Source organism: Mus musculus, chromosome 18 (genome assembly GCF_000001635.26).
Source record: "Mus musculus strain C57BL/6J chromosome 18, GRCm38.p6 C57BL/6J".
NCBI lineage: Eukaryota > Metazoa > Chordata > Mammalia > Rodentia > Muridae > Mus > Mus musculus.
In genome coordinates, this window is record NC_000084.6 from 11,949,016 (window position 1) to 11,957,152 (window position 8,137).

The window sequence follows — 8,137 nt, forward strand, 5'->3', positions numbered from 1 at the left end:
TATGTGGGTCTGAGAAAGTTGCCATCTGCCTGGCAGGAGCGGGGCAGCAGGGCATCATGTCAGCCATCAGTGTGTTCTAGAAGATCCAAGAGGAGGCTGGCAGTCGGGACTCAGCAGACGGAAACGGCTGAGCTTAACTGACCACATGCACATGAAGAGGCACATCCTGCTCCGTGGAGAACACAGAGAAGCACTGATGGACACCTACGACTCTGGGGGATTGATGGAACTTACTTGGATTCCATTCTTTTCTCTCTCTTTTAATTTTTGTTTTTGTTTTTCAAGACAGGGTTTCTCTGTGTAGCCCTGCCTGTCCTGGAACTCACTCTGTAGACCAGGAAGGCCTCGAACTCACAGAGATCCACTTGGATCTGCCTCCCGTGCATGCTGGGATAAAAGGCCTGTGCTCCCTCCTGCCCCCAAGTTCCAGTCGTTTCTTGTTCCCATTGCTTGGTTGACAGGAGTGTTGGCTGAAGCTTAAGGGACACAGGTAAAGTCCAAGGCACAACAACTGTCAGTTAGGTGGTTCCTATGGCAACGGTTACTGTTGCTTTGCTGATGTCTCTAACCAAGATTACCCTCCAGCAGCTGACTTACCGTGATCTTGAGGACCTGTGCAATCAAGGGCTTCCTTCTAGTTGGTTACCCCCTGGTCCCATCCAACTGCTGGAACAGCTGTCCTCCAGAAGCCCTTTGGTAGCACCTGTCAGCAGAGTTGTCTGTGGCTTTTTTCCCTCCATTTATTCCTATGCTGAGAATTGAGAGCTGATCTTTGACTTATGAATGCAGGGCTAGCAGGCTCTCGATCTCACTGGTGTCTGCACCTAGCACCCCCCTACTCCAGGGCAAAGCATTCACTCCTCAGAGAGCCAGGGAGAGGGGGTCAGGCCAGCTCTTGTTTCTACAATGGTATCTATGCAGGGCTGTAACTATGGGCCACACTCACCTGGAGCAGCCTCTTTTTCCTGTGAAGGACCCAGGAACCCCTTACAAACAACATATATGTGGATCTTAAAGCCACTAACAGATCCCCAGGCACCCAGATTCCAAGAGATATATCCCCTACTTGTACAATGGGCACAACTCAATTAAGTAAGCCTCACCCCTGTAAACTGTCTCCATACCTTCAGAGTTGCACGTCTCTTCCTAGAATACAAAACCCTCCTCCATTTCCTCTGCTACCAGCCATGGAATCAGAGACAGCCTGACTACATAAAACCTCTCCCTGCCTATGGGACCTCTAAGAAGAGACTCTCCATTCTGCCCTTTGGACCTGGATACTCCTCAGAGTCCCTACCATACTGTTTGCCTGACTATGGGTCTGAGGCCCAAATTCTCCTCAAACCCCCTGATATGTGTCTGTAAGCCTATATGCCCATGCCATCAGTAACTCTTCTAATAAATCTCTTACCCAAGTGGACAGTCTGCCTCAGTTTCCCCCTGAGTCTCAACCCTGAAAACTTCATAATGATGCTAAAAGCTAGGGTTGAACCAGGCACCTTTACATTTATTACCAGCATGTATAAGACAAACAAGAACCTGACACAGTGACTGAAGCGTCATCCCCACAGACGTCTAAGTCAGGGCCCAGTGGAAAAGTGCTAACTGCTGCCCGTCTCTCACACTTACCCTGGAGAACCTGCAGTGGACAGGGAAAAGGCATGACCCCTTGTTACAGATAAGACCTTGCCACAGCCCACTATTCGGAGAGGGGCAACTTGGAAATAAAAGAAACAGATAGGACCAGAGACAGAGTTGCCCCTTTATAGAACACCTTTAGGACCAAAGTCTCTCAACCAGAGTTGTGCCTATGTGGGGTGGTTTGGGGAATTTATAGAATGGAATGGGGACTTTAGATGAAGACTCCATCTGAAGGTCAGTTGTACTGCAGTCTCAAGATGGCAGTTAACATTCAAAGGGAGGTGCTGACTCTCTTACCTTCTGGAACCTAACAGCCCACAGGTTGTTACCAGTGAAGCCAACATTCCTGTAGAGAGTCTCAATCCACCCAAGGCTTTTAGGTCGTTAGCCCCTCAGGCCCTCCCAGTTCTGCTCTGCTATTCAGTATCTTCAGAGTCTCAGGACACAGCCAAGCTGTGGGTGAGCCTCAGGATGAGGAAGGAGTGTTGTATGCAACTGAACTGAGGTATTTTTTAGTTTCAAGTTCAAATTTGATTAAGCAATTCCAGACTGGCACAGTGTGGCCCTGGTAACCCTCTCCAGGTCAAGGTTGCTTGGCAGTTCCACTCAACCCCCTAATCTTCTACGCTCAGAGGGATGTCTTTGTCCAATCCCACCTTGTGCTTTACATCCTGGCCTATGTGCTGCCCTCCGCTGGCTTCTCTTACAGCTGCTTCTGTCACTGGCGCTCCAGGCTGCTCTCCTCCCTGACTGCAAACCCAGTCTGCCTGTAACTGATTTCCCTTTTCCTCCCTACCGACTCTCCAGGTCATCCCTCTGTACCTCTGCTTCAAGTCTGGCCTTTCTTGTCCATCTCATGGCCTTCCTCAAATCTTCTCCTGGGCCTTGGCTCCAGAGTGACCTGTTCCCACCATCATGGGCCAGGCCTGTTCCCTTTCCAGGCCCTGTGGATCCTTGTGGGGCAGTGGGCTATGCACAGACAGTCTGGTCTTCAGTCGAGTTAAGGTTTTGAACCCCGGTGAGACCCATGGGTGGTAATTCCTACCTAATGGGGAGGTAGGCATTCCTTCATGTCTCCTGGACCCCTGGCTCCTGTCGAAGTTACCACCCCCACAGCCCCCACAGGAGAGGCTTGTGGCTTTCAGTCATGTACACAATGTCCCAAGTTTCTGGCCTTCTGGCTAGTCTCCTCCCCAGTTACCTAGCAACAGCAAGATAACAAGTACACTATAAGAGGGGCTGCTTGGCCCCACCTTGCTCTATCTCCTCATCCCCTTCTCACTCTCTAACCTCTCCCTCCCCCCCTCTCAGCTTTTACCTCTCTCTTTCTTATTCTCTAGCTCTTTTTTCTCTTCCCCTTCTCCCTCTCTCCACATGGCTATGGCCGGTCTCTCTCTTTTACCATCTCTCTTTCTCCCTGCCTTTTTATAATAAAGCTCTAAAACCATAGACTGTCTCAGTTCATCAAGGCCCACTGTGCTTGGATGATGGGATAGGCTTTCTCCTAAGGAGCTGTTTCTAATCTCCCGATGGAAGGCCTTCCTGTGTTCCAGTCACAGACCGGACTTAGGACTCTCGCCTGCGTAGGAACCTCTCTCCCTCTGCCCTCTTCCCGTATCTCCAGGGCCGAGAGTGTCACCCCAGGGCTCCTATTCTGTTCTCAGCTCCTCTGCTGTATCCAGCGTGGGATGCCAGAGACTAAGAACCTGGTACCAGGGACTGCCCTTTGTCCACCTCTCCCCACCCGCTGTGTGGGGTCAGTGGCTTCACACAGCCAGATGCCCACCCGGGGCTGCATGGATAGCATCCAGCAGTCCTCCCGCGTCCACCTGCCCAGAGCACAGGAACTCTGGTGGGATTCAGGCATTCTCCCCCCCCCCCCCATCTTCCCCTACACCCACGTCCCCACAGACCCTAGCACACTTTCCCATGTCACACTCACTGAACTCAGACTGACAGGCTGGACACCCTGAGCACACAGACATTCATGGTCTCGACGGGACAGAATGTCCTTCACCTGGGAAGTCCCTACAATCCCTCATTGTCTTTTGTGGCTGGGTGATTTTCATAACTCTCTGAACATGGGAGAATTTGCTCCCAATGGTCCCTAAAGTTCTCATGCCACCACAGACTGGCCTCAGAGAGTCACCTAAGAAGGTGAACAAACTCACCAGGAAGCTTACAGTATGACTTTCAATTTTTAATTAGAGACTAAATATGATTTTTCAGAAAGCCTTAAAAGGACTTTCCAGAGGAAAGAATGGCTAGAGAGGAGCATTCATTCTCCAGACTTTTGCTCATTGAAAAACTCCACCTCTGGGTCCTATTGTCCTGATAGCTGGACTTAGAGCTATGCTTCTTACTGTGGCCAAAAAAGAAAGAAAGAAAGAAGAAAAGTTTCCAGAGGGGGCTGAAGAACTGGTCCAGCTGTTAAGAACATGGTGTGCTCTTGAAAAGGACCCAGGTTCTGTCCCCAGTATCTATAACCATCCAGTGCGAAGGGATCTGATGCCCTCTGCTGACTTCTGCACACACCAGGCACACATGTGCTGCACACACATGCAGGCAGAACACTCAGACACATAAAATAAGTAAATAACTAATCTAAAAACAGTTTCCAGAGGCCAGTTTACTATTCCAGACCAGGCCCTCTGGGGAGAATAAAGAGACATTTGACTAGCGCTTACCAAGTGTGGTCCTCAGAATCACTCATGGGGCTTGGAGAAGTGAAACTCCTTGTAATTCCAGAACCCCTCCCTGGAGGTGGCATCTGGGACTCCACAGCTTTTCCTGGTGGCATTTTTTTCTTAAGCTTGACAGTCACAGCCATAGAGGTGTCAAGGTGTCATAGCAAAACACATAGAAGACAGGCAAAGATTCTCATGGCAGCAGGGCCTCTCACACTTGTTAGAAGCCAGGGAGCCCAAGTTAGGATTCAAGATTCCAAGGAGCCAGGCTCCTGGCCCACAAATCCCATTTCATACTTTTAAAAGCAATGTTGTAGAGAGTGTGTCTCTCTGTAGCAAGCTATATGGGGGCGAGTGGGGTAAGAGACTTCACAACTTTCTCTTCCCTGGGTCCTAGAGGGTGTAGGAAGAGGAAACTCTTAGGCAAGGACATTTTGGGTGCACGCCTTTAATCCCAACACTTGGAAGGCATGGGCAGGCAGATCTCTGTGAGTTCAAGGCCAACCTTGTCTACAGAGTAAGTTCCAGAACAACCAAGACTACACAAGGAAACCGTGTCTTCAAAAACAAAACTGTAAAATGAACTATAAATTCTAGCAAGCCCGTATAAAAGACACACAATCCAGGTATTTTGTTTACCAGCTGTAAACCTGGGTTGGACAGGTTTGGAGCTATTCTAACTTACATCCCAGCCATGTGTCCCTTGTTACTTGCTGTTTTTGTGGCCATGTGCTCACAGTCCATCTCCTCTCATGGCTGGCCTCCTCTACTCTCTGATTCCTTTCGTCTTTCTCCTCTCTATGAAAAACCTGCCTACTTCTATTTACTGCCCAATCACAGGCTCTAGCCTTTTATTGACCAGTTAAATTAGGGAGCAAGGTTTACATAGCATCAGTGGGCATAAGTGAGGATCAGATCCAGCATTTAGCATTTGAATACAAGCAGCACCAGACTAACCCATAAAACAAAACAAAACAAAACAAAACAAAACAAAACAAAACAAAACAAAACAAACAAGAAATGTTTTGACACCTAATGTGCCACAAGGGTGACACATTAGCCAAACAGAAGAAATACAATAGGAAATAGATCCTTGTGCCCTCTTGGTTGGGGGATCCTTTGTTATGATGTTAATGCTAATGTCTGTAGAGCAAACTATAGGCATTCAGAAGACACTCGAGATGATGCCAGCTGCTCTGAGTCCAGAGCTGCAGACTGCGCTAGAGACAGATGGATGGCTGAAGCCATGTGAGTTCACAGCAGTGCCACAGGAGAAAGTGGAGTGGTGGAACAATTATGAATGGAGTGACTGAGCACAGCCAATCACAGCTAACCATGACCTCATACCACAAAACCACTGCTCTAAAAACCCAGCCTCACCAAGAGACAAGTATTGAGCAATGCCCTCATTTACACAGTTTACAAACAACCATAAGAAGGACAGCTGCATTATAGAAAGATCCACAGCCCACCATGGAACTCGAAGCAACAGTTCAAGCACTGAACCCTGCCTGCTGTGCCCTCATGGTGCACTCAGGAACCCTGCTTTCTCTTTTACTGTCTGTAAGGGCAACCACCACAGAAGGGTTGGACCCAGATCTTGAGAGACAGTAACATCTCATGACAAGGCAGAAGAGAAGGCATCTGGAACGAAGACGGGGTGTGGGGAGCGAGGGAGAGGTCACTGGGAGAGTGACACAGTCCTTAGAAGCCAGGACAAGGACTGACTCTTAGGGGAAAGCAGGCAGCTGTGAGATGAGCTTGAGTCAAAGACAAGAACACTACTAAAGACTTTGACGAACACTATTTTAGGGGTGTGAACAGACCAGAGCTCTAGCCCTTGGGGAAGATTTAGCTGTGACAAGGAGAAAGGAGCTGGAGAGTATGTTGGAAACTGAGAACCAAACGTCAACCCCCACAATCGGTCTGCAGCCACCAGAGAAGCCTCTGCCTACAGGCTCATTGTGTTAGAACGGTGTCGCATCTGGACAGATCACACTAGGCCAGCACAGTTCCACGGAGGAGAGAGGTTCATTAGGGGCAGGGAAAGGACAAAAGGGGGCAACGAAGAAGAAGGAGGAAAGAGAGAGAAGGTCAGAGGGTTCTGCCTTTTACTTGGACTGTGACATAACCGTAAAGGTAGACAGGTGGACCAGGTGGATGCTGGAATGTATGGCAGTTGCCATGGCAACAGGCATGTCACCTAGGTGACATCACCGTCATCACTACATTCAGAGGTGACTGTTGATCATAAAGCCGGCTCCTGACTGTGAAGTCAGTTCCTGATGCCAACACACCTCCATTTTCTTATCATAAAGAGAGTGAGAAAGGGGGGAGGCAGAAGCCACTAGTGAAATGGAATAGGGGCATCGGATCTCTTAAACTGTTTCCTGCCGTCTAAGGGCGTCATCAATTTTGGGGTGTAGCTGACTTTCACCATCGGGTTCCTCTGTGGACAGTGGCTGGTAATCCTGTAACAGAAACTGATTAATAGTTTGGTTAGAATTGGGGGTTTCTTTTTGTATTTGTTGTTGAAGGGATATAGAAACAAGATTAATGAGGCAGGGAGCAAATAATAACCCCAGGGGAATGACGAGAAAAGGCGTCATGGAAGGGCGTATCTATCCACTTCCATAGAGGGTTTTTGAAAATCCAGGAATCAAAAGCCTCCCGCTCCCTGAGATTCTGTATGTCTGATTGTAGCTTCAAGATTTCATTTCTCACTATTCCAGATCGGTTGCTATAGAAACAACATTCTTCTCAGAGGAACAGGCAAAGACCACCTTCCTCAGCTGTCAGGACATCTAACCCCAGTCAGTTCTGAAGCACCACAGCTGCCAAAGAATCCATCTGTTTCTGGATAGCAAGCAGTTTCAGACATTTCTTGAGAACTGATGCTAAGTTTGGAAGTGAACTTATCATGCTGGGTCATGGAAGTCGTTATCCCTGCAATTCCAGTACCAGCACCTATGGCTAGTCCCGAAGCGACCAGGAGTGGCACAACCTGAACTGCCCTCTTATGTTGGGTAGCTATCATATCTACAACTGGGATTGGCAGGGGCTCATTTCCCCGAATTACTCCCAGTTCAGGGAAAAGGAGTACCAATGTGCAAATTCCTGGGAGGCAGGCGATGATATGTCTGAGTGCCACAGAGAATGGCCCTGTTCTGGAGCAGGGCACTGTGGTAGAGATGAGGTATCAAGGGTTGTGGTTCTATTGCAGTCTAGGGAGCTTAGCATTCCTACAGAACATGTCACAGAGGTCTTAAAACAGTTTGCCACACCAAAGAGAAGAATAGCGGAAAGGTATGAAAACATGACAGTATCATAGTCAGGGCAGCTGACAAAAGGTGAGGTAACATTATTAGGCAATATCACTGGAGAGGTTGTAAGTGGCAATTGTGAGTTAGTTCCAGGGGGTACACATAGCCAGCAATCTTTTTTTTTTTTTTTTGGTTTGGTTTTTCGAGACAGGGTTTCTCTTTTAGCTCTGGCTGTCCTGGAACTCACTCTGTAGACCAAGCTGGCCTCGAACTCAGAAATCCGCCTGCCTCTGCCTCCCGAGTGCTGGGATTAAAGGCGTGCGCCACCACGCCCGGCTGCCAGCAATCTTTAAAGCAACTAGATTGGATGGCCTTAGGAGTTGGTACAATGAGGTCAAGGTCTGAAGCAAAAGGCAAAATGACAAGTTAGTGCCATTTATGAGGGGTGATGTCAAGGAGGTAAGGACTTTGGAGGAGCGTTGGATTTCTTCTCCTACTTTTCCAATATCTAAAGGTTGGGCAATTCAGACATATTTTCTCTGGATT

The 8,137-nt window shown here is 48.5% G+C and overlaps 1 long non-coding RNA gene across 2 annotated transcripts; it reads left to right on the forward strand.

Moving 5' to 3' along the window:
• Nucleotides 1–326: 326 nt before the first annotated feature.
• Nucleotides 327–1,420, forward strand: Gm41666. 2 transcript variants are annotated; one of them, XR_877179.1, is made up of 2 exons: nt 327–490; nt 1,131–1,420. It is a non-coding gene; the product is annotated as a predicted gene, 41666 (long non-coding RNA). The 2 variants fall into 2 exon arrangements; XR_877180.1 differs by having other exon boundaries at nt 1,151–1,420.
• Nucleotides 1,421–8,137: the final 6,717 nt, after the last annotated feature.